Raw genomic sequence first — 24614 nt, forward strand, 5'->3', positions numbered from 1 at the left:
TCACTCTTCTCCTCCGGGGCAAAGTTGTGCATGTATGCAGTAGCAGCCAGAGAGAACAGTGGTGTGTTTGTGTACAAAAGCATGTCAGGTGCCCCACAGTGCAAAATCATTCAAATGATAATCTTTCTAGGAAAGATGCAGGGGGGGATTAATAATTGCAGGTAACTAAAAAGTAATGAATGATATTTTCTACCAAAATCATCTATCAAAATTCTTAAACAGTGGATATTACATAAGACTGATCTGCCATACAGAAAAAAAAATGTATTTGGAAGTCAGATGCTGAGACCCACCCATTTCCAAACTGAACACTTAATCTATCACTATGCTAAAATCACTGACTATTCAAACACGCTGAAATCCATGTGCTGCCAACGTTGCTAATCCGACACCTTTAGACTTTTCGAATAGGGTATAACTATGACATGAGGGGTAGATTATCAAAAATGATGTTACCTTCTTCAGAGCTGACATTCTACAGTAGGTAATTCCTCCTCAAATCCCGTTCACATGCTGAGGTTTCCAGCGAAGTTTAGAGGGTGCGCCCATTCCAAACTAGGCTCACTCTGGTCCTGATGCTGAGCCATTGGTACCTACCTATTTGATATTCACATCGCGGTTTCCATGCGCTGCTTTCAAACCCTTCTTCACATCTGGCTTAGTTTGCGCATGTCAATGGAGTTTTACTGGATGCGAACAGAGGGGGAGCTGTTGATCAGGATATAGGGGGCCACTGTCTGGCAGGGGGACTGATGCAGGCAGTTGAACTTCTATCAGTTTCTAAACCAGTCTTTGGTTCCATTCTCGTATGGATGTGAGGTCTGTGCTCCAGCTTGCTTGTTTATTTTCTTTCACCGCTGTGCACACACACACACGCACACACACACACAATTATATTTGGCGAAATGATTTCAGTGGTAACGGGGCATGCTTCGTCGATGCAATGATGCAAATGATGGAGTGTCATTCCAGAAGTTCTTAAAAGCTGCAAAACACTCACTAGCAGGGTAGATGTCTATGCTAACGAGCTATGTAGCTGATAGCTTTAGCGTTCATCACAAGTTTGTTTAATGGTGCATTCGAGTTCATTCTAGTGATATGGCACATAGGAAACAAGGTAAGTCCATTTCGCTTCTAACGCCAGACGTAACGTTAGGTAACATTAGCTGGTTTTACAAGTTTGTACTAGCTAGCTATCCTGCTAGCAAGGCTGCTACTCACCTCGCGCATCTCACTGTGTCAAACGCAAGTGGCATCCTGCCCTGTCAATCCCGCGTGTTTTTGCAATACATTCATAGATGTATACATCTATTAGCTGCTGTTGTGATATTTTTTTTCCCCCCATTTGTCCATTAACTAGATTTTTATTTGAAGCCTATGGCTTGTACTTGACATGGACAGCAAAGTAAAATAAAAGTTAAAAGATGGTTCACATAAGATTATATATATATACTTTTTACAACAGAAGCTGCCCGTGAAGGGAGAAATCAATAGGCAAATATCTTAGCCAATCACAACAGTGGTAGTTAAGTAATGTTGTGAAACACTATCATTCCACTATTAGCACCAGGTATATTAGACATATTTAGACATTACTATGCAAAAAAATATGTGAAGCACCTTTAAGAATGTTAGTTACATTTGTTTCAGTATTCCAGTCTAAGGTTCTTCAGATGCTGTACCTTACCTACCAGGCCTGTGAAAGAATCCAGCTCTCCACCCCTTGAGACCTCTGTGAAACAAAAGTAGGCCTAGAGGAGGAGGGCACTATCACTGGTAAGTAGAGTTTCATATTACAATATACAAGTTATTCTCAAATTATTCTTATCTCTGTCATTCGCAGGAGAAAGAGAAGGCGATATCGAGGGCGGTGGTCGGGGTGCCTTGTAAGGATCTGGTGGTGAGTGGGTTATTTGCCTTTACCATCAGTCCTGTTAGCCAACGTACAATCATTGGATAAAAGAATAGACAAACTACAAGCACGTATATCCTACCAAATGGACATTAAAAACTGTAAAATCTTATGTTTCACCGAGTTGTGGCTGAATGACGACATGAATAACATACAGCTGGCGGGTTATACACCGTATCGGCAGGATATAACAGTAGCCTCTGGTAAGACAAGGGGTGGCGGTCTATGTATATTTGTAAACAACAGCTGGTGCATGATATTTAAGGATGTCTCAATGTTTTGCTCGCCTGTGATAGAGTAGCTCAAGATACGCTGTAGACCACACTATTTACCAAGAGTTTTCATCTATATTCTTTGTAGCTGTCTATTTACCACCACAAACCGATGCTGGCACTAAGACTGCTCTCATTGAGCTGTATACGGCCATAAGTAAACAGGAAAACGCTCATCCAGAGGTGGCGTTCCTAGTGGCCGGGGAAACTTAAATCCATTTTACCTCATTTCTGCCATCATGTTAAATGTGCAAACAGAGGGGAAAACACTCTAGACCACCATTATTCCACACAGAGAGACGCATACAAAGCTCTCCCTCGCCCTTCATTTGGCAAATCTGGCCATAATTATATCCTCCTGATTCCTGCTTACCAGCAAAAACTAAAGCACGAAGCACCAGTGACTTGGTCAATAAAAACGTGGTCAGATGAAGCAGATGCTAAGCTACAGGACTGTGTTGCTAGCACAGAATGGAATATGTTCTGGGATTTTTCCGATGGCAATGAGAAGTACACCACAACAGTCACTGGCTTCATCAATAAGTGCATTGATGACGTCGTACCCACAGTGTATGTACATACGTACATACGCCAACCAGAAGCCATGGATTACAGGCAACATCCGCACTGAGCTAAAGGGTAGAGCTGCTGCTATCAAGGAGTGGGACTCTAACCCGGAAGCTTGTAAGAAATCCTGCTATGCCATCCGACAAACCATCAAACAGGCAAAGCGTCCATACAGGACTAAGATCGAATCGTACTACACTGGCTCTGACGCTCGTCGGATGTGGCATGGCTTGCAAACTATTACAGCTGCGAGCTTCCCAATGACATGAGCCTACCAGACAAGCTAAATTACTTATATGCTTGCTTCGATACAAGTAACACTGAAAATTGCATGAGAGCATCAGCTGTTCTGGACGACTGTGTGATCACGCTCTCCGTAGTCGATGTAAGTAAGCCCTTTAAACAGGTCAACAGGACGTGTACTGCGAGCATGCGCTGACCAACGAGCAAGTGTCTTCACTGACATTTTCAACCTCTCCCTGTCGGAGTCTGTAATACCAACATGTTTCAAGCAGACAAACATAGTCCCTGTGCCCAAGAACACTAAGGTAACCTGCCTAAATGACTACCGACGTAGCGTCAGCGTTCAACACCATAGTGCCCTCAAAGCTCACCACTAAGCCAAAGCCCCTGGGACTAAACACCTGCCTCTGCAACTGGATCCTGTACTTCCTGACCCCCCCCCAGGTGCTAAGGGTAGGCAACAACACATCCACCACGCTGATCCTCAACACGGGGCCCTCAGGGGTGCGTGCTCAGTCCCCTGCTGTACTCCCTGTTCATTCGTGACTGCTTGGCCAGGCACGACTCCAACACCATTATTAAGTTAGCTGATGACACAACAGTCGTAGGCCTGATCACCGACAACGATGAGACAGCCTATAGGGAGGAGGTCAGAGACCTGGCCGTGTGGTGCCAGGACAACAACCTCTCACTCAAAGTGACCAAGATAAAGGAGATGATTTTGGACAACAGGAATAGGAGCACCTAGCCCGCCCACATTCTCATTGATGGGGCTGTAGTGGAACAGGTTGAGAGCTTCAAGTTCCTTGGTGTCCACATCACCAACAAACTATCATGGTCCAAGCACACCAAGACAGTCGTGAAGTGGGCACGACAACATATTCCCCCTCAGGAGACTGAAAAGATTTGCACGGGTCCTCAGATCCTCAAAGTTCTACAGCTGCACCATCGAGAGCATCACTGCCTGGTATGGCAACTGCTCGGCCTCCGACCCCAAGACGCTACAAAGGGTAGTGCGTACAGCTCAGTACATCACTGGGGCCTAGCTTCCTGCCATCCAGGACCTCTACACCAGGCATTGTCAGAGGAAGGCCCTGAAAATTGTCAATGAAAACAGCAACCCAAGTCAGGTCATACAGTTGAAGTCGGAAGTTTACATACACCTTAGCCAAATACATTTAAACTCAGATTTTCACAAATCCTGACATATAATCCGAGTATAAATCCCTGTCTTAGGTCAGTTAGGATAACCTCTTTATTAGATGAATCTGAAATGTCAGAATAATAGTAAATATTATTTATTTCAGCTTTTAGTTATTTCATAACATTCCCAGTGGGTCAGAAGTTTACATACACTCAATTAGTATTGGGTAGGATTTCCTTTAAATTGTTTAACTTGGGTCAAACGTTTCGGGAAGCCTTCCACAAGCTTCCCACAATAAGTTGTATGAATTTTGGCCCATTCCTCCTGACAGAGCTGGTGTATCTGAATCAGGTTTGTAGGCCTCCTTGCTCGCACACACTTGTTCAGTTCTGCCCACAAATTTTCTATAGGATTGAGATCAGGGCTTCGCAATGGCCACTCCAATACCTTGACTTTGTTGTCCTTATTCCATTTTGCAATTTTGCTTGGGGTCATTGTCCATTTGGAAGATCCATTTGCTACCAAGCTATAACTTCCTGACTGATGTCTTAAGATGTTGCTTCAATATATCCACATCTTTTTCCTTTCTCATGGTGCCATCTATTTTGTGAAGTGCACCAGTCCCTCCTGCAGCAAAGCACTCCCACAACATGATGCTGCCACTCCCGTGCTTCACAGTTGGGATGATGTTCTTTGGCGTGCAAGCCTCCCCCTTTTTCCTCCAAACATAACGATGGTCATTATGGCCAAACAGTTCTGTTTCAGACCAGAGGACATTTCTCCAAAAAGTATGATCTTTGTCCCCATGTGCAGTTGCAAACCGTAGTCTGGCTTTTTTATGGCAGTTTTGGAGCAGTGGCTTCTTCCTTGTTGAGCGGCCTTTCAGGTTATGACGATGTAGGACTTGTTTTACTGTGGATATAGATACTTTTGTATCTGTTTCCTTCAGCATCTTCACAAGGTCCTTTTCTGTTGTTCTGGGATTGATTTGCACTTTTCGCACCGAAGTACCTTCATCTTTAGGAGACAGAGCGCTTCTCCTTCCTGAGTGGTATGACGGCTGCGTTGTCCCATGGTGTTTATACTTGCGTACTATTGTTTGTACAGATAAACATGATACCTTCAGGCGTTTGGAAATTGCTCCCAAGGATGAACCAGACTTGTGTAGGTCTACAATTGTTTTTCTGAGGTCTTGGCTGATTTCTTTTGATTTTCCCATGATGTCAAGCAAAGAGGCACTGAGTTTGAAGGTCGGCCTTGAAATACATCCAAAGGTACACCTCCAATTGACTCAAATTATGTCAACTTAGTATTTGTAAACTTCTGACCCACTGGAATTATGATACAGGAATTATAAGTGAAATAATATTTTTGTAAACAATTGTTGGAAAACTTACTTGTGTCACGCACATTGTAGATGTCCTAACCGACTTGCCAAAACTATAGTTTGTTAACAAGAAATTTGTGGAGTGGTTGAAAAACGAGTTTTAATGACTCCAACCTAAGTGTATGTAAACTACACTTTCAACTGTAGACTGTTCTCTCTGCAACCGCACGGCAAGCAGTACCGGAGCTCCAAGTCTAGGTCCATAAGGCCTCTCAACAGCTTAGACGCCCAAGCCATAAGACTCCTGAAGAGCTAACTAATCAAATGGCTACCCAGACTATTTGCATCGCCCCCCCCCCACACTCTTTTACGCTGCTGATTTTCTCTGTTTATTACCTATGTATAGTCACATTAACTCTACCTACATGTATGTACATATTACCTCAATCACCTCGACTAACCAGTGCCTCTGTACATTGACTCTGTACCGGTACCCCAAGTTTATAGCCTCGCAATTGTTATTTTACTGCTGCTCTTTAATTATTTGTAACTGTTTGTTTCTCCTTTTTTACTTATATTGTTTACTTAACACATACTTTTGTTAAAACTGCATTGTTGGTTAAGGGCTTGTAAGGTCTACACCTGTTGTATTCGGCACACGTAACAAATATTCTGCACATGTAACTAATAAAATTTGATTTTAAATAAATATTGTTTCCGGAGCTGAGCAAAGTGAGACGTCACCTGCTTTTTATTACTCTCAACTAAGTTAGTGTCACACTCAGGAAATAATATAGCTACAAACACCTCCAAACCAACTGCCAGTACTTACAGTATAGCTAACGTTCTTTCTTTCTCATTTGCTCTGTGTCGCAGGAGATAGAGGGATAACACTATCCCCAGCCAGGCAGACGAGTGCAGATTACAAGACGAGTGCAGAGGGATCTGTCACGCCTTCAGCCAGCATGCATAAATACTGTGGATTTGGTAAGAGGGCTATAATCTTACATTTATGGACTGTCTGTGGGGAAAGAGATGTGCCGTAAAGCAAGGGATTTACTATCGAGGCCTCTCCCTGGTTCCCCGGTTCGGCTCAGTGCTCAGTTTTACTATCACTCTCCCTGATTGTCTTTTCCTGTCCAGTTGTGGAGAAAAAGCAGGAACAAATATTTTTAACCATGATCTTAGTTGTTAGATGGTTATGCAGAGTGTACACCATGCATTGAGATGGGATCTTTTCAATCTCTGTGCCACATGGATTAGACCAGCCAGTTCGGGGCTCTCGAGTGGCGCAGTGGTCTAAGGCACTGCATCTCAGTGCTAGAGGCCTCACTACTGATCCTGGTTCTATTCCAGGCTGTATCGCAACCGGTTATGATTGGGAGTCCCATAGGGCAGCGCAAAATTGGCCCAGCATCGTCCGGGTTAGGGTTTGGCTGGGGCAAGCCGTCATTGTAAATAAGAATTTGTTCTTAAATGACTTGCCTAGTTAAATAAAATAGTCAATGCTGTTGCTCAGTGTGTTCTCAAGGGCAAATGTTATTGTTGTCATTACAGATATGGGTTGATTATCTCAGTGTAAATGGCTTATGTGGGCACTCAATTAAACCATTTTGGCTCAACAGTTGACATTGATTTACCAAAGAACGTATATAATTTTTGATATGTGGTCAGTAGACTGAGATGTAACCAAGTACAGTAGATGTGTTTAGTGGAGGTTTCCCTGGCATCACGAAACAGCTGAATGAACCAGCTGCTTTAAGCCGTCCTACCCAAGTCCATTTCACTCACTCACCGTCTGCCTGCTGGAGGGGTAGGGGGTTTGGGCTACCTGGCTGAAACTGATGAGATGAGTATTGCCATTGGAGAATAGCCTAAGGCAACAGCTTAATTTGTACACTGAATGGGTTGTACTAGTATTTACACTTTACCAGCTCTCTGCAGCAATTGTGTTAATTAATTGGAAGACATGTTTTTCTAGCAGCTCAAGAATTTATGACATCAAGGCATACTCAATTGAGCTATATTTGCCCGTTACAATGGTTTAGGCCGAGTCAGCAATTTAGGCCTATTAATACTTTCTCTTAAAGCCTGTCCAAATTCACATAGAAATGTGAGTTATAGATCTATCATTCTCATTAAAAGCAAGTCTAAGAACCGGTAGATCGGTTCTATGTGCGATATTTCTATGCTTCCCGTTAAGTTTTGTTCTTGCGTATTTCGGTTTTGTACACAAGCTGAAAACACAATATTCTTGTTTATTGAAAATATATTTCACAGCAGTTTAGATGGTACAATGATTCTCTACACTATTGCTTGTTTTGTCACCAACTGAAATTTGGCAAACTATTCACACTTTTGTAACCAGAAAATGGTGGCGCGATTTCTTCTTCTTTAATGCTTGGCCATTCCATTTTTCTGACAAGCAGCACTATTTTAGAAGTAGTAGAGGTTAGCACAGGATAGGCCTAATCTTGTAGCAGTACACATGGAGTAGTAGAGTGGTTTTGAGTGGATGTTTGTGGCTCTGTGCTACATTACGCTTGCAGGTACGGTATGCCTACTTTAAATATTTGTTGTTACCATGGAGAAAGCAAAGAGCATGACAACCTCAGTCATGAAAATCTGTATTTTTTTTTGTTGTTTCTTCAAAGTCTTAACATTTACCGTGGCAGATGTCTATTTTGAATAATGGCTTAAAGTTCTTCCATGTAGAGCAGCTGGGTGTATACGCATGATGCAGTTCTTCTCCATTTTTTAAATTAACATCTAAGCAAAGAATGAAGTCATCATGTATATTGCATATTTGAAAAGGCCCACTTATGGGAAAATCTCAATGACCAGTATACACACCAAAAACAAGTAAAGAGGCATGGGGAGAAGCTCAGCAATACTCAAGTGACTGAATAAGCTGACACTAAGAGCAATGTCTACTGCTATTTGCCTAGTTAATAGCAACTCTACTGCATTGTATTTGGGCTGCCCAGTGCCCGCTAGTTGGTGAGTGGTTTTAGGCCTGTGTGTCTATGCATGTCACAGGGAATTTGTTTCCAAAAGCCTAATTCCTTCAACCTCCCACAAGGCCTTGGAGTTCTTAGACAGTCAAAATGTGTAAAGTGAGGGACCAACTCAGCCAAGAAGGATATCTTATCAGTGGTTTAGATTTACTCATCAGAGAGGCCTTGGATGACCTTACTATTCATCCCTCCTGTCAACATTACAATGTTGTTTCTGGATCACTAATAGACTTAGCCTACCTGACCACTAGAGGGAGCAGTGTGACTCACGTTCCTTAGATCACTGCAGTTCACCTGTTTCCCTTTTAAAACAGACCATTTTGTTTTCATGACTAATACTATGCACCACACGTCCGTCTTCATTCTACAGGACAGCCTGTGTCTTTGAACCGCGATTGATTGACCTGGACCTTGCTGCATTAAGCGTCTATTATCGAGCCCATGTTATCTTCGCCCCATATCTGCTGCATAATTTACATATTACCTCCAACAGCCAATCGCTTCCTACAGTGCATTCAGAAAGTATTCAGACCCCTTGACTTTTTCCACATTTTGTTACATTACAGCCTTATTCAAAAATGTATTTAAAACACAATACCCCATAATGACAAAGTGACAAAGCAAAAACAGGTAGGTAATTCAGACCTTTTACTCAGTACTTTATTGAAGCACCTTTGGCAGCGATTACAGCCTCGAATCTTATTGGGTATGACACTACAAGCTTGGCACACCTGAGTTTCTCCCATTCTTCTCTGCAGATCCTTTCAAGCTCTGTCAGATTCACTACACAGCTATTTTCAAGTCTTTCCAGAGATGTTCGATCGGGATCAAGTCCGGACTCTGGCTAGGCCACTCAAGGACATTCAGAGACTTGTCCCGAAGCCACTCCAAGATGCATTGTCTTGGCTGTGTGCTTAGGGTCGTTGTCCTGTTGGAAGGTGAATCCTTGCCCCAGTCTCAGGTCCTGAGTGCTCTGGAGCAAGTTTTCATCAAGGATCTCTGTACTTTGCTCCGTTCACCTTTCCCACAATCTTGACTAAACTCCCAGTCCCTGCCACTGAAAAACATCCCCACAGCATGATGCTGCCACCACCATGCTTCACCGTAGGGATGGTGCCAGGTTTCCCCCAGACATGACGTTTGGCATTCAGGCCAGAGTTCAATCTTGGTTTCATCGGACCAGAGAATCTTGTTTCTCATGGTCTGAGAGTCTTTATATGTCTTTTGGCAAACTCTAAGCAGGCTCTCATGCTTTTTTTTTTCAATTTAAAGTTTTATTAAGTTTTCTTGTTTTTCAATCAACCAACAAAACACATTCCACATTCACAGATACACAGATACATACATACTCAAAAACAAAATAAAAACACAAAAAAAACATAACACTTGCAGCAGCACTATCAAGGTTCTTATCAGCTATTTCTAGCATTCGCTGAGACGACGGGCCAATAATTCCTTTTTAGGTTTTACAGTACCTTACACAACATGTATCTGCGCATTTCCCTCGTCACCCCTTTCACTCTGTCCAGTTTGAAATATAGTTGAGTAGTGGAGACCAGAGTCTATCAAACTTGGGCTGTCTCTTGTGGAGGTCATAAGTGAGCTTTTCAAGAGGGAGAAAGTCAACAATCTGGTCAATCCACATTTTAAATGTAGGAGGGATATTAGAGGCCCACAATAGAAGAATACATTTCTTAGCAAAGTATGTAATAGTCATAAGCAAATTTTCTCTGTCAGGATCAAGAACAAAGTCCTGCTGGGCATTAAGAAGATAGATACACGGGGTCATATCAAACTGTACCTCTAGTATTTTCTGTGCAGCAGTATGTATAGATTGCCAGAATCAATCTCTCTACAGTTCCAAATACATGCATATAGGTTCCACTTTCAGAGGTACATATTTTACAGTTAGGAGACATATCTGTTTTCATTCTATGGAGTCTCAAAGGAGTATAATAACATTTGTACAAAAATTTGTAATTAGATTCTTTCATTTTTACATTGGTAGAGGAGCAGTATACCCTGTCGCAGACCTCCGCCCATAACTCATCACTGATAGTCAGATCAAGGTCCTTTTCCCAGATTATTTTCAAAGGAGTAAAGGAGGAGCCTCCTTTCTCAGAAAGGAGTCTATAGATGTAAGATATTTTGCCTTTAATGGATTGTGCTGTGACAAGAAGGGTTTCAACTTCATTCAACTGAGTTCTAAACCTCCTCTTGGAGGTAAATGAGGAAATTACATGTCTAATTTGAAGATATTTTTTTTTAAATGGATCTTGGCACATCAAATTCACTGCAGAGCTCTTGAAAGGATTTCAGTGTAGTGGTTTTCTGATGAAATAGGTCTGAAAAGGTCCTGATTCCTAGAATATGCCAAAGATTAAAGTTGGCATCCCTCAGGTCTCTTGGCAAGTCTGGGTTGCCTACTATAGGCGAGTGAGAACATATTTGGGAGGAAATGCCCAGGTATTTCTTACAGTCCCTCCATGCTAGTAGGGTGCTGTAAATCACAAAGGTTTTGGCTATGTTGCCCACTTCACTAAAGTTATTAATGAATATAATTGAGTTTAAGGGCAATGGACCACAGGATTGGGCTTCTCTCTGAATCCACATTGACTCTTGTCTGTTTGTGATCCATGTTAGCATGTTGCGGATTTGGGCAGACCAGTAGTACAATTGAAGGGAGGGAAGGGCAAGACCACCCTTAGATTCAGGTTTCGATAGAGTGGAAAACTTGATCCTAGGTTTTTTATTTCCCCATATAAATTTGGTGATGCTTTGGTTAGTTGTTTTGAAGAAGGAAACTGGGAGAGAGCATGGGAGCATCTGAAATAAGTAGTTCAGTCTAGGTAGGACGTTCATATGGATGACATTAATTCTTCCTACTAAGCTAATTGGGAGGGAGATCCAGGTTTGGAGATCGTTCTTAATTCAATCCAGGAGTGGAAGATAATTTTCCTTAAGGCTATTCAGATCTGGTGTTATGAAGATCCCGAGGTATTGAAACCCCTGTGTTTTCCATTGGAAAGGACATAGTGTCTTCATAGAGCTGGTGAGTGTAATATTGAGAAGGCAGACAGTGGATTTGTTAAAATTGATCTTATAACCTGAACTTGCCATACTGAGCAATTGTGTCTAAAATGAGAGGGAGGGATTTCTCAGGGTTGGATATGTAGAGCAAGACATCATCCACGTAAAGCGAAATCTTGTGCTGCAGGCCGCCTGCAGAAACACCCATAATACTTGGATTGCTCCTTATCAGCTCTGCCAGAGGCTCCGCCCCCAACAAGTAGAGCAGGGGGGACAGCGAGCACCCCTGTCTTGTGCCCCGTTCCAGAGGGAATCTGTCAGAGTTCAGTCCATTAGTAGTCACCATGGCATTTGGATGAGAGTATAGTGATTTGATCCATTTAATAAAATTTGGGCCCATATTGTACTTTTTTTTCTAATACTGAAAACAGAAAGCTCCACTCCATCCTGTCAAACGCCTTCTCAGCATCCAGTGAAGCCAGCAGGACAGGGGTCTTCTGTGCGTTTACTTGATCAATAATATCAAAAAGACGGCGAATGTTATCAGAAGAGTATCTGTCTCTAATAAATCCAGTTTGGTCCGCTTTTATTATTTTGGGAAGAAGAGTGTTTAGTCTTTTGGCGAGCAATTTGGTAATTATTTTATAGTCGAAATCCAACAAGCTTATGGGCCGGAAGGACGAGCAGGATAGGGGGTCCTTGTCCTTTTTTAGCAACACTGTAATGCGAGCTGTGTGCATCGAGTCTGGGAGAACTCAGTTTTTGCAAAAATCCTCCAGCATTGGCATGAAGATAGTGCGGAGCTGGGGCCAAAAAGCTTTGTAGAACTCTCTGGGGAATCCATCTGGGCCTGGGGACTTATTAGGTGGCATGGAGGTAATTGCCTCCAGGATCTCCTCAGGAGTGAACGGGGAGTTGAAATCTTCTTGGTCGGTCTCTGATAGTTTAGGTAGCGAGATTCCCTCTAGGAAAGAGTGGAGTTCTGCCTCTGTGTGTTTTCTCTCAGAGGTGTATAGTTTGCAGTAAAAATCATGAAAAGTTAAATTGATATTTTTTGGGTCAAATCAAATCAAATCAAATTTATTTATATAGCCCTTCGTACATCAGCTGATATCTCAAAGTGCTGTACAGAAACCCAGCCTAAAACCCCAAACAGCAAGCAATGCAGGTGTAGAAGCACGGTGGCTAGGAAAAACTCCCTAGAAAAGCCAAAACCTAGGAAGAAACCTAGAGAGGAACCAGGCTATGTGGGGTGGCCAGTCCTCTTCTGGCTGTGCCGGGTAGAGATTATAACAGAACATGGCCAAGATGTTCAAATGTTCATAAATGACCAGCATGGTCGAATAATAATAAGGCAGAACAGTTGAAACTGGAGCAGCAGCACGGCCAGGTGGACTGGGGACAGCAAGGAGTCATCATGTCAAGTAGTCCTGGGGCATGGTCCTAGGGCTCAGGTCAGTTGAAACTGGAGCAGCAGCACGGCCAGGTGGACTGGGGACAGCAAGGAGTCATCATGTCAGGTAGTCCTGGGGCATGGTCCTCCGAGAGAGAGAAGGAGAGAATTAGAGAACGCACACTTAGATTCACACAGGACACCGAATTGGACAGGAGAAGTACTCCAGATATAACAAACTGACCCCAGCCCCCCGACACATAAACTACTGCAGCATAAATACTGGAGGCTGAGACAGGAGGGGTCAGGAGACACTGTGGCCCCACCCGAGGACACCCCCGGACAGGGCCCGGACAGGGCCAAACAGGAAGGATATAACCCCACCCACTTTGCCAAAGCACAGCCCCCACACCACTGGGGTCGTATGTGACCTCGTCCTCTGCTGATCGGATAGCCATGATTGTACGCTCTGACTGCTCCTTTTTTAATTGGTAAGCAAGCAATCTACTGGGCCTATTGCTATACTCATGGTATTTCTGTTTAGTAAAGAAAACCTTTTTTTATCTCCCGAGTGTTGTCCAAATTCAGTTTGTCTTTGGCTGCTTTAAGATGACTCCAGGAGGTGCTGTCTGGGGATTGTTTATGTATTCTTTCACAGCATTCCAGCTCCCTCTCAAGATCTAGCCTGTGTGTTTCTATTGCTTTTTTCTTAGAGGAAGCATATGCGATTAGATGGCCTCTTAGTGTGGCTTTAGCAGCTCTTTGTGGCTTTTCCAGCTCTTTGACCTCGGGATGTTTTTGCAGAGGTCAAAGCGAAGGTGGACAAAGGCGTGATCTGAAAGTGCTATGGGTCCGATTGTACATGTGGTTGAATTTATGAAACTCTTTGGGATAAAAATGTAATCTATACGGGAGTAGGTGTTATGGACATTAGAGTAGTATGTATAGTCCATAGATGAGCTATTAGTCTCTCTCCAGATATCTATCAGTCCCATCTCTTTAGTAAGAGAGTTCAACATCTTTGCAGATCTAGGATTTGTGGTGGGGACTTGAGATGATTTGTCTATGTGGTTGGGTTAAGGGTACAATTAAAATCTCCAGCCACCACGCCAAAGGAGACACAATGCTCATTGAACAGGGTTATCATTTTTGACATGAAGGCAGGAGTATCTGTGTTAGGGGCGTATATATTTAATATAGTAATTGGTTGACCATATAGTGACCCAGTTATCAAAATAAATCTCCCCTCCGGATCAGATATGTTTTTGTCAATTATGAATGGAACATTTTTATGGATAAGTATGGCTGTGCCTCTACTGTTTGATTTGAAAGATGAGAAATACACCTGTCCCACGCAAGCTCTGCGGAGTTTGGCATGTTCAGCATCACAGAGGTGTGTCTCTTGTAATAGGGCGATTTCTGCTTTTTCCTTTTTTAGAGCACATAGTATCTTTTTCCGTTTTATTGCATGACCGAGACCATGGCAGTTCCATGTCAATAGATTTAAGGTACTAGTCATCGTCATCGAATAGTGATCGAACTTTAGTGCAAGTTATCGCTGGGTAAGAGTGGATAGTAGTTACAGCTGCGTTCACATAAAAGGAAAATAAATGGTGTACATAAAATAATAATCTCTGAACACCCCAGGCGAGTTCCCAAACAACTCAACACATCCCGTTGGATCTATTACACCCCCCCCCCCCCCGCTCAGACTCAATTCTGTGTGCCGAATAAAACAAAAACCGGGAACAGTGAGCAACGCACAACGTCTCCCTCTCCCCACCAAAGAAATGCCTCATCCTCTCCACCCCGCATTGAGTAAATGACACAGTTGCCCTCGTCCAGATCACAGTAAAAGAGGGGAGAAAAATAAAATCAATAGCCCAGCCTGCATATACCTCCCCCAAGGGACATAGGGAACCCCAAGTAATAAAAGCAACAAAAAACCCAGGAAATAAAAGTAGGCTGAAACATTAGTAGGCCTAGGTTATAGGTTAGGCTATACAGCCCATCCCTCTCAGTTAAAGGAAAATAAATGTAAATTGGACGGCTGTAATGACATTTAGGGGGTGGGTCTCTGGATATCGGCTACATGTTGTCTTACCTCCTTTAGTAATGGCATTAATCACATTTAGTCATTGGTCTGTTTCTCATTAACCAGGATTGTCTTTCAAAAAAACGTTTGGCCTCTTCGGGAGTTTTGAAGTGTCGCAAGACTCCTTGGTGAAGAATCCTGAGCTCGTTTGGGTATTTGAATCCCCTGAAGATGCCTCGGTCAATTGAGTATTTATTCACTTCGTCAAACTCTCGGCGCTTTCGGCGTATTCCAGCTGACAGGTCCTGGTGTAAAGCGAGTTTGGCGTTTCCCACTGTGATGGTATTGTTTTTCGCCGCCTGTAGGACTCGTTCCTTGTCGGTGAATCTCAGGAAACGTATGATGATTGGGAGCGGTGGTTGTCTGGCTGCTGGTGGGGGCCTCAGTGCTCGGTGTGCTCTCTCGAGTTCTATGGGCCTGCCGGTGGACAGGTGGAGCCACTCGGGAAGTTTGTCTTGCAGGTAGCGGATCAGTAGCATGTTTCTCTCTTCTTTTTCGCCCAGATTGAATAGAACACAATTATTCCTTCTCCCCCTGTTTTCCAGGTCCTCTGTTTTCTCTTCCAGATGCTCGATTTTCTTTTTAGCATATGCTATTGTTTCCATGGCATCTGTCAATAAGTTTTCCATGGATAGGATTCGCCCCTCTGCCTCGTCCAGGCGCCCCGCGTTTATGGTTATCTTGTTGTTGATGTCAGGCAAAGTATTTTCCAGGATTTTCACCTTGCCCCCTATCGCACTGAGCTGAGAGTTAATGGCATCTAATTTGGTGTTTAGTTCTGTACGTTGGGATCTCAACTCAGAAAGGATGTCTTCGACAGAGTGCGAGGTTGGCATTCGTGCCTCGGGGGGGAGCGGGTTCTCTTGCTCCTGGCTAATGGCGCTATTTTTTTCTGAAGCTAGCTTTTCTTGGAGGCTTTTTCCGTCGCTAATACTTGAGTCCGGGTAAAAATGTCACCTGTAGTGTCGCCTTTTGTAGCCGCAATGACTTTTTCTTACTAAAGCTAAATGAGTTTGAACTTGGAGTGGAGGTAAGATTAGGAATTGGAAACTACTTGTGCGGAGCTCTTAGTTCATGCGGCCATCTCGTTCAAGGGTCACGTGACCCCTCGGCTGTCGTGCTTTTTAATGAGGAATGGCTTCTCTCCCCCACTCTACCTTAATGGTCTGATTGGCGAAGTGATGCAGAGATAGTTGTCCTTCTGGAAGGTTCTCAAATCTTCACAGAGGAACTCTTGGTCACCTCCCTGACCAAGGCCCTTCTCCCCCGATTGCTCAGTTTGGCTGGGCGGCCAGCTCTAGGAAGAGTCTTGGGGGTTACAAACGTCTTCCATTTAAGAATGATGAAGGTCACTGTGTTCTTGGGGACCTTCAATGGTTCAGAAATGTTTTGGTACCCTTACACAGATCTGTGTCTCGACACAATCCTGTCTCGGAGCTCTACGGACAATTCCTTTGACCTCGTGGCTTGTTTTTTTTCTCTAACATGGACTGTCTACTGTGGGAGCTTATATAGACAGGTGTGTACCTTTCCAAATCATGTCCACGCAATTGAATTTACCACAGGTGGACTACAATAAAGTTGTAGAAACAGCTCAAGGATGATCAATGAAAACAGGATGCACTTGAGATCAATTTCAAGTCTCATCGCAAAGGGTCTAAATACTTACGTAAATAAGCTATTTCTGTTTTTTAATTTTTAATAAATTAGCCAACATTTCTAAAAACCTGTTTTAACTTTGTCATTATGGGGTATAGTGTGTAGATTGATGGAAAATCTTTTTTTGTCAATTTTAGAAAGGCTGTAACATAACAAAATGTGGAAAAACTCAAGGGGTTTGAATACTTTCCGAAGGCACTGTACATGGTTTTTATGAATAGTTTTATGTAAATGCCATGAATAATAATTTACCAGCTTGCTATTTGAGCAGTTTCTTTCACAGCTGAAAATTGATAAATAAATCAAATGTTTTTTTAAATGGTTAAAAGGCCACTTTCTCTGTCTCTGCGCAGCTGCCCATATGGCTTTCTGCTGAAAGCCTAGAGAAAGTGTGTGTGTGTGTGTGTGTGTGTGTGTGTGTGTGTGTGTGTGTGTGTGTGTGTGTGTGTGTGTGTGTGTGTGTGTGTGTGTGTGTGTGTGTGTGTGTGTGTGTGTGTGTGTGTGTGTGTGTGTGTGTGTGCCGCCCACCTAACAGTGTGTGCATTTACGCTCTGCAGTAGTGGTGCTGGAGTCTGTAGACTGTGGTTGAGTTGCTGATTTCCAGACAGCCTCTCTACCCACCAGTTACCTTAGGGAAAAACCTCCACTCTCTGCTGTGTGTGGGAAGGCCCCATCTTTACCACAGGCGATTCGGTCAGATTTGTGCTCTGTGATCCTGGACAGTGGATATCCACCCATCCCTGGAGCATCAATCCAGCCCCTCAGCTACAGAGAGGTCTATAGGCAGGGTCATCCAAGGGGTGCAGCTTGGCTGAATATGCTTGCTGAATTAGCTTGATCTGTTACAAAATAAACAAAGTCTTGTGTTAAAGGCCGGATAGACATGGTGTTGAAGGTGGCTCATTCCAAGTGCGATGAAATGGGTACTTTTGATGAATTTGGATCACAGGGACAGGGATCACAGTACTACAGCCAAATGGGATTCTTGCCTTAAAGGCCCAGGGCAGTCAAAATGTTTTTCTTGTGTTTTGTATCATATTGTACAAGAGCTGATGAAACTAACATGTAACAATGTGACATTTTATTTACCTTTATTTAACTAGGCAGGTCACTTAAGAACAAATTCTTATTTTCAATGACGGCCTAGGAACAGTGGGTTAACTGCCTTGTCCAGTGGCAGAACGACAGATGTTTACCTTGTCGGCCTGGGGATTCAATCTTGAAACCTTTCGGTTACTAGTCCAACGCACTAACCTCTAGGCTACCTGCCGCCAAATCAATGTTGTTTTCTGATAGTTGCTGGTTTAAAATGCAATCTACACAGGACCTTCAAATCAGCAGGTTTGCATGGACGTGAGTTTCTGCTTGTCTGCTGACGTCACCAAGCGGTACATTCGTTAATAGACCAGTAACAAAGAGTTCCAGACTGCTAGTTTTCAGTTTTCCCCTCCCAACTCAGACCACTCCCAGACAGTCCTAGTTAAATTCTGCTTGAGAAATCGTTTTTTTGCTGGAAAGCTATTTTTGTCCATTTAAATGGAAAACTATTACAGTAAGATAGGTATTGATCTAAAACGTCTGCATTGGATTCCGCAATGTGGGGAAACAGTGCCATAGCCGTTGTTTTTGTTGGCGAAGCAGCGCTGGGGAGTGTATTGCATGGGAGTGAAACAAATTGCACTACATATGCAGCTGCATGCAATGATGTCTGAGGGGGAAAAAAATGTGTTTGTTGTTTGCAGTAACTTTGTTGTTCTAATTTCTCAAAAGGACGTGGCAGTTTTACAATTGCGGATTCCAGCTTTAAGGGATTAGACACTAGTTTGTGAATGTCATGAAAGTTAAAAAGCTCTCACTTTTTATTGTTCCCTTCAGTTGAGAACACTCATGACTCCAACAAAGATGAAGAGGTAGAAGAAGAAGAAGAAGGAGAAATGGGAACTGTAGCTCCAGGAGGTGGGACAGTGGTGGACGGAGCGGGCCAGGTTACAGGATCCAACCCTGGGGACCCCCATGGAGGAAGGAGTGTGGCTCAACAAGAAGAGGAGGAAGCAACGTCATAAACAGAAGCTCTTGTCTCTGGGTCTGGTGCTGCGGCTCGAGTTCACCTACGAGAGCGAGGGGGGAGGAAGAGATGAGGCAGAGAAGAGCAGCTGAAGTGATAATCTTCCTCAGGACCACACAAGATCTATGTGTCTGATTGTGAGTGTGACATACCAGGGCTGCTAATCAACCCAGATACGGTCACATATCGCCTAGGCTGTGTTTCAGTCTTCCTAAGAGCTGGCCAAAAGTGCTGAAGCATAGTTCATTTTATCGCTTTCGTGATTGGCAGAAAATAAATAATTTGAACAGCACTGTGCAGAGCACACGCACATTGAAAGTGAAAGCACATTAATCACTAGCCTATAACAACTTGAGGACCTTGAGAGATTTAGGAATCGAGGTGTAGAGGTGCATTGAGGTGTTTGGGTTTACTTCATCATGCTCAAATGTAATGGACAGGCTCAGTCATCTGGTCTGTCATAATTCCTCCATGACTTGCCTCTGGAGGGCTAGAGATGGCCGACAGTCAGTCAGTCCAAAGAATCCCATTGGTTCCAGGGATTAAGGTTTCTCTGTTGGTGAATTACTGTGGAAGGCTAAGAAGGAAGACCTCTGGAAATGTCCACAGTAGTTCAGTTAAAGGGGCCAGATGCTCCTGTTCCTTATATGCACCTCAGTCTAGAGAAAGACCAGGTGATTAGACACAGGCCCATTCAGCAACGGAGTTTATAATGGTTGGTGGAGTAATAGTATACTTACTCCACTACCAAGCAGGTTCATCTGGTAGTGGAGGGTCTTCTGACCATTCCCCCCTGCTGTTTTGACCCAGCTCCACAGCCTCTAGTCCCTGGTGCAGCGACAGGACACAGCAAGGATGGCAAAGGATCTGCAGGATCTGCAGGAGCTCCAGAACAGCTCTATCATGTCTACTGGTGAGTAGTCTTATCTGGTTTTAACTCGCCTGGATTAAATGGTGTTTGTCTGAGCACGCCATTCACGTACACATGCATACAGTCACCGGTCAGTATCAGCCCTCACCTGTCCGTAAATACTAGACCACACCTGTCCATACTATCACTTACCTATACATGCATGCTCTCACCTATCCAAACACTAACCAGTTTGAAAATCATCAGCATCTCCTGCCATTCATTCACCTGGAGTTTCACTCAGGAGCTGCCAGGAGACCACACTTTGTACAGATGTAGAAATTGTGAATGAGATGGCCTCAGGTGTGTATTTGGGTCAAATCTGTCTAATAGTATGTTGTCCACCCACTCTGCCCACACTTTTTGTGATGAAATTTCACTTGTGTTATAAAGTACATTTTTACCAAGACAAATATGATTTTTCATGTTCTGAATTGTTCAGTGGAACATTATATTCAAAAAGTCGGATTTCGTAACCGAATACGTCCGGTAATAAGCACCGAGCTCTGTTTACATACAGTAGTGGCGACACTTTCTCGCAGTGACTTTTGAGGATTTTCCATGTTGTGGTGGTAGTCTGCAAAGTTGTTTCCGCGAGTCGCAAAAAGCTAAATTAACATAACATGTTTTTTTTGTGTTTTTTTTAAGCTTGCTGTACGCTCAGTGCTCCATTGACATTTCAGAGATCTGCTTGTTTTTGTGAAATCTGAAAAATAACAGGAATTTCGCATTTAATATGAAAGCGTATACTAAAATATCATGTCATGTCTCAAAATCGATATATAGCTTACCTCAATATTGTTTTATGTCCTTTGGATTTGAAAAGAAAGGGGACAAGTTCAACAGTGAGCCTGTCAGTTTGCCTCAATTATCACACAGCTTTCAGCCTAGCTGACACGATGCTATTTTCCAAATATTTGACAACTTTTTCCCTCTGGCCTCCATTGAATTATTCACTCTAATTTTGTCCAACCGACAAGGGTAGCAACGGCAATAACTTTTGAACAGATTATGATAGAGACATGAGGTTTGGACCATTGGTTTTCAGAGAGTGGCATCAACACAATTAACATATTATTTTATCCATTGGTCAAAAGATGCGTTTTTGATTAGACACCCTACTAATAGTGATGGGAGGAAAAATCGATAGTTACATATTGCGATATTATTTTTGGATGATATTATATCGATTTGTATATATATTTTTGGCGTTACTTAGAGCTAGTCGGCTGTACCTGAGCCAACATGTTTACAGCACTTTTATTTCCATGACTGATCATGGTCTCTCGTCTCTCTTCTCTCTGCAGCAGACCAATATGTTTGGAACATGAAATCGCAATAAATCGCAGTATTGAATCGCAATATATATAGAATATTGTATCGTGAGGTCCCTGGCAATTCCCAGCCCTAATTGACTAATAGGATCAGTGGATACTTGGCTGTCCCTGGGGAAGATGGTACTATTCTGGAGTGTTATATGACTGACCTGTCCAGGGGATTCAGGGCACAGTTGAGCAGGTGGCAATAGTGACGCTCCTCTTTCCACTCTCGTCACTAAGGCAACACTGAGGAGGAAAACAGGCTCCAGTCCAGACCAGTGATCAGTTCCAACAATAGACTCACTATAGACTCAAACCGCACAGTGTATTCTTGCTGGTCCCTCCACCTGTTCTCCAGATGTGGGCAAGCTCTGTGTATTTCCCTGAAACTTAATTAGTCATTTGAAGGGGAAATAAAGAAGTCTAATAACCATTTAGTCTGTTAAAACAAATCTATTCCCACCTGTATATTGTGTCGGAGCGGCAAAATATTCCCCCTTGTTATTTTTTGCTAAAAGCACATTTCCATTTAACAGAATGTCAGTGGGGTACTATAAATGTTTTAGGTGGCAAATGCAAAGTGGGTTATTCATCGAGCTAAACACAAATGGAATTGGCCACCAGTGGAATAAAACCAGCTGCTTCTGGCCACCAATGCTTTAGCCCAGTAAGCCTGCGGTGTGCTGTTGGTTTAGCCTGTTTTAAACTCCTTCGCGTCTTTTTACAGTTCACTGGAGCTTCCTTTCAGAACAGAGAGAGGAGGAATCAATTCACCCAAGGGGCAGCTTATATTTCACTGTTTCACCCAACACCTCTCGCTCAGGGAGGACGTCTGCTGACAGTTTTATTTAATGACTTTCATGCACATGGTGAATGGAATCTCCTTTTAATTTTTGCTTGAACAGAACAGTCAGATAAAAGCCATAGCCCAGGGGGAAAGGGAAGCTGTTAGGAAACAGTGAGGTACTGTATGTGATAGGAGTACACTGGCAGTACAATACTGGATTTAGCCTAGGATAACTAGTTTACTTGTCCTCACCGCTATGGAACAGCAGTAATGACCTCATTAACTAACGTTTAACCACTCACTATTCCTGATTGCAATCAACTGTAATGTAGCGTTTGTCTCTTCTCTTTCCAGGTGATGCCACTGCAGTTGTGTCCCTGTTTCAGTATTGGATCACAGACATCCCGCACCATGCAGAGAGAATGGAAAACAGGCCAACCTACAACATAACCTTCCTAGTCGAGCCAGCCAACAACACAACTTTAGACTTTCCTAGATGTTCAGGGTTTTTAACAATACTGCTGACGGAAAACATGTCTGACTTAATTCATTGTGAGCCCATGTAACGGAGTTAAGTACATAGCGTAAACTCACTCCACAGCTAGCTTGAAATGTCGCGGATGGAGCCATCCAATCGGTACCTTTTAGGTGGCTCAAACCGTTGGAATGTTGTCAAGGAGGGAGGCCACATGTGTTAGCAAAGCAGAGGTCCCGAGTTCGAGCCAGGTACGAGCCGAATCGGGGAAGTGATACCAGACGTTGTGTTAGCTAATCTAAGTTTATCATTAGAAAACCCTTTTGCAATTATGTTAGCACAGCTGAAAACTGTTGTCCTGATTAAAGAAGCAATAAAACTGGCCTTTATAGACTAGTTGAGTATCTGGAGCATCAGCATTTGTGGGTTTGAGTGTGTGGCATGCTTGAACAGAGGCATTTGTGGTTCTGTGGTCTGGCCCACCATCCGATTGAATGATAAAGATTGACTTGTTGAGAGACACATCATCTTCACTGTAGTTCTATCCACTGAGGATGCTGAGATTTTTCAACTGTATTTTCGAAGGGGGCTGGAAGGCTAGAAAACCTTGTCCTTGACAGTGACATGAACTTTCCCATCATAGAATGAACTAGATGGAGATCCTGGGATCAACATGACAGATGGTACAAGTCCACTGATGTGATAATCATGGTCGGCAGCTGCTAGAACTGGCCCGCTCACAGGAGCAATGCTTGGATGTTTGCCTCTGTTACAGGTCCCTATAGGCTGGCCAGGTTCTCCGACAGGGATGATTGCCTTATCAGCCACACATAACATTTCACTGTCCTTCTGCCACATGCAGGCTAACTGTTTTAATGTAGGTCCAAACTTTGAGTCTTGATGTTCCTTTCTCATCACCTGAGACTGGACTATGAACTTGAGGTCAAACCTTCCTGTGTACTGGAGAGCAGACATGGACCATGGATTCTTGGGTGTAAACTGCAGTCTTAGCCCCTGTATTGATGGGATTTTAGTTTCTGGTGGAAGCCGCTTTTCCACTTTGTAACACAAGTCCTCAACTAATATATATATATATTTTTTTAACCTTTATTTAACTAGGCCAGTCTGTTAAAAACAAATTCTTATTTTCAATGACAGTGGGTTAACTGCCTTGTTCAGGGGCAGAACGACAGATTTTTACCTTGTCAGCTCTGGGATTTGATCTTGCAACCTTTCGGTTACTAGTCCAATGCTCTAACAATCGTTGACCTGAGCTGTGTATTTGTTAAAATACTTCTGTACTTCATCCCAAAAGGACTGAAATGAGGATTGTGGTTTGCCATTCAGCTTCCTTAAATCCATGATCAGGTCTGGGTCATCACCATCAAGGAGGAACAAGGATACTCTCTCATCAAGTAGGCCCCCTGTTCATCATCGTTTGCTTAACTCTTGTCATCTGTCAGAAACTGATACATTTCTCTCAGGAAGTAGCTGTTCATTTTGCAGCGTGTGCGTATGTGTTCAGGAATGTTTTTGCATTGCTCTAGTGTGGAGTATGTTGGTATTTCTTTTCACAGTGGGGAGATGACAGAAGCCTGGTCTCATGAACACCGTTGCTGTGTGAGGATACCTTCCATATGAATGTCAGAGTGCCGAGGTGGTTACCACAGGCATACTTCTATACAGTGAAAGTCGATGGCGGTTTCAAATTGTCAATCCATTTCCTTCTCTGGAATCTTATCTTCAGCAGCAAAGTCCAGTTGAAAGAGGGGGTGGAATTGGGGCACTTTATCCAAAGCTTGTAACAGAGTACTATACTGGGGGCTGACCGGTCCGCATGGTGCTCTCACAGTGTAGCATAAAACATCAGACTGGTGTACGTAGGGGAGTGGGCTGTTGGTGACGTCTGGTCATTGCTTGATTCACCTTCTCCCAGTGGGATGCATCAGCTGCTATGGACTCTGTTCGACTCGCCATATCTTCTCTGAGATCTAATGTGAACAGGGAATACAGGCAGTTTTAGTTGAGAGGTTTAAAACATAAAGCTTACACGTTTTACATTTCCTGAATAAATGGTGACATTTTACAATATCAGACACAGTATGTGTGACATGAATCTCCAAGGAGTAGTGGTACGCCACAAACTTAATTGATATAGAAAAATGACACAACACATTCATTAACATACCTGTGAAGGGATTCCAGTGTTCCCAGGGCTGGGATATTGAAATAGACAGCTGACTTCAATGAAGCTGATTTTGACTTCGTTTTGGTGCCTTGTGTCGTGTTTCCTGGTACCTGTTGTTGGATCCAAGGCCTAATTGCAGGAATCTGTCTGGTATGGCTAAGCCTCCCTCTTTAAACTTGTCTAGATGGAGTTCCATATTCCAGAGTGCTTT

At 43.2% G+C, this 24614-nt stretch overlaps 1 long non-coding RNA gene across 3 annotated transcripts; it reads left to right on the forward strand.

Moving 5' to 3' along the window:
- The first annotated feature begins 743 nt into the window (after positions 1-743).
- On the forward strand, positions 744-24306 carry LOC135538646 (uncharacterized). 3 transcript variants are annotated; one of them, XR_010455465.1, is made up of 8 exons: positions 765-1117; positions 1651-1776; positions 1844-1900; positions 6342-6452; positions 18535-18861; positions 19535-19637; positions 22095-23630; positions 23793-24306. It is a non-coding gene; the product is annotated as an uncharacterized LOC135538646 (long non-coding RNA). The 3 variants fall into 3 exon arrangements; XR_010455464.1 differs by having other exon boundaries at positions 744-819; positions 22095-24306; XR_010455463.1 differs by having other exon boundaries at positions 22095-24306.
- Positions 24307-24614: the final 308 nt, after the last annotated feature.

This window comes from Oncorhynchus masou, unplaced genomic scaffold (assembly GCF_036934945.1).
Source record: "Oncorhynchus masou masou isolate Uvic2021 unplaced genomic scaffold, UVic_Omas_1.1 unplaced_scaffold_1___fragment_2___debris, whole genome shotgun sequence".
In the NCBI taxonomy this organism is placed as follows: Eukaryota; Metazoa; Chordata; class Actinopteri; order Salmoniformes; family Salmonidae; genus Oncorhynchus; species Oncorhynchus masou.